Raw genomic sequence first — 2523 nt, 5'->3', positions numbered from 1 at the left:
CATCATTGATGTCTCTCTCTCTCTCTCTCTCTCTCTCCCTCTCCCTTCCTCTCTGAAATCAATAAAAATCTATTTTTTAAAAACAGTCAATATGGATTTTTGCAAATGGAATATCTAAGAAACACATTTTAATGGAATTGTTGATTTCTTAACCACATACCTTTAGAGTTAACACTCAGGGGATTCTAACAACTGAAAAAATGTCACATTGAACTTCCTGTACTGTTTTCTCCCTTACTGCACACCAGTGGCAACATTTCATTGTGATGGGGGGACAGGATGGCTGTAACGTTCCTTTAGCTCCTACCACATGCCGGGCACTGTTTAGACCACAGACAGTAAGTACACACAGATAAAGAGCCTGCCCCTTGGAGCTCACAGTCAAATGGAGAAAGACAGCAACCAAGTAACCCCACCACACAGTCTGCAATGGGTTTATCGAAAGAGCTGCGTGTCGCGCTCTGGGAACTACCCCAGGGACATCTGACCGGGCCTTACATACGTGTCAGTCTGGCAATGGTGGGTCCAAGTTAACCAGGCAAATGGGCGGGAGTGCCAAAGAGAGGATAATTTTCCAGACTTTGGGACTATGATCCATTTGCAAAACTGTAAGGTCAGTGGCTGAACAGTGAGGAGGGTACAAGCTGGAGGCTGAGAGGGCAGGCCTTTGCTACCTGTCCCACTGATTACACTTTTATCTGAAGAGTCGTGAAGTATTTTAAGAGGTGGCCTGGGGAAAGAGAGGGACCCTGGCTTTAACGGCATCAGAGTCCCATTTTGAAAATCACTTTGTGGTCGGGAGCAGGTGATTGGTGGCGGCAGGTGGCGATACAGAATGGAAACGAAGAAGGGTTGGGAATCACCAATCATTGTTGGGGAAGTAGAAACATCCAACCTAGAAGTCCTGTCCACAAAGGTTAGCAGAGGACCAAACCCCTTCATCGTGTGGTAAGCACTAAACCCGAATGTGGCGCCGTCACACACCACCCGCTAAGTGACTGCAGAGACAGAGATCTCACCCTGGTGTCCAACTGTGCAGCGGAGGGCCGGGCACCAGCCGCCAATCCTGAGAGGATAGGGCAACCCCCCACGGCTCACCCACCCCAGGGGAGTTCCAGCTACACGGAGGACAACCACAGTCACTGCAGTGCCGGCCACCGGGAACACATGCCCACACACCACTGCCCGCTGCATCCTGGTGGTGGCCAACGAGGCACCTCGCCCGCGTACACCCGCCTTGTGATGCCGACGCAGGAGCCTCCCAGTGGGGCTGGCCAGGTGCCATGCGGAGCACCTGCTTTAGGTAAACACAGGGCATTCCCTGTGCCGACACCAAGGGAAGAGGTCCTCACAGGAGGTGGTGAGTCCAGCATGTCTGTGTGGGCCCTTCATCTCTTGGTGACAAAGTGTTCTGGGCCCAACGCCCATTCTTATGCTGCCCAAGTTTTTGTCATGTAATTTATTAACTATTATAAAGACACAACTAAAGATATCAAGTATTTCTCTGGCTCTTGACAGGATCCCTACAGGAGCCCATCTGGGAGCCCCTCACACACATGCTTTCAAGACAAACAACTAGGCTCCCGAGGGCTTGACTGCACACGGGTCACACACCGTTCCTCCTAACTTTACCTGGTCCCTGGGGCAGCCATCTGTGCAGGCTGGTTAGCTTCATCCAGAGGAAAAACACACTTCTCAGATCCTGCAACCTGGAGCAAGGAGCGCACTGAGGTAGGGCCCGGCCTCCCATGGGCACTGGGAGACCTGGTGCTCTCTGCTCTCGATGTTTACATTTCAAAGAGACGGTTCCTAGGTCCTGAGAAAGGCATTTCTGGGTCAATAAGCTGACAAAGAGTCTATCAAGTTCTTCAAAAAGATTTGCAGACATTTCAAATCGGAGAAAGTGCTTACACGTTTTCTAAAGCAAATGGTCTGAGAAAGAGAAGGGCCAGATCTCATCTTCAACAGGGAGAATTAAGCCTCTTATTTTTAATTGGTTTTTCTCCTTAGACCTGTCTAAGGGGGAAAATAATGTATTTCAAAAAGGATGGAGTGCTGAGAAATGAAGAGTATCCATTGAATTTTGGGTCACAGATGGCATTGGCGAGTTTCATGGAGACGCTTACTGGGCTGTATCTGGAGTGGAAAGATGTACTCTTATTACATCTTTAATCTTGAATTTACTCAAGTTACCTCTCTGTCTCCTTTGGGGACATTAAAACACACAGCAAAGAGCCTGCCAGACCCAGATGCTTCCGTGCGAGACTCCCTTGGTTTGCTCCTGCTCCTCTGATACTCCTCAGATCTCTCCCTGTGCCTCTACCTTGAATAATTGCCTTCCTCAGCTCCATCCTGGGCCCTATTATCCCTTATTCTCTTCCACACTCTCCCTCCCTCTGCTGTCTCAGCGGCTCCTATGGCACCAACACTCCAAGTCATTACAAAGTAATGACTCCCAGTGCGCTCTCGCTCTCTCTCTCCCCTCTTCCCTCTCTCTCCTTCCTTCTTCCTCTCTCCTCCTCC

Source organism: Myotis davidii, unplaced genomic scaffold (assembly GCF_000327345.1).
Source record: "Myotis davidii unplaced genomic scaffold, ASM32734v1 scaffold184, whole genome shotgun sequence".
In the NCBI taxonomy this organism is placed as follows: domain Eukaryota; kingdom Metazoa; phylum Chordata; class Mammalia; order Chiroptera; family Vespertilionidae; genus Myotis; species Myotis davidii.
This window is presented reverse-complemented; position numbering follows the sequence as displayed.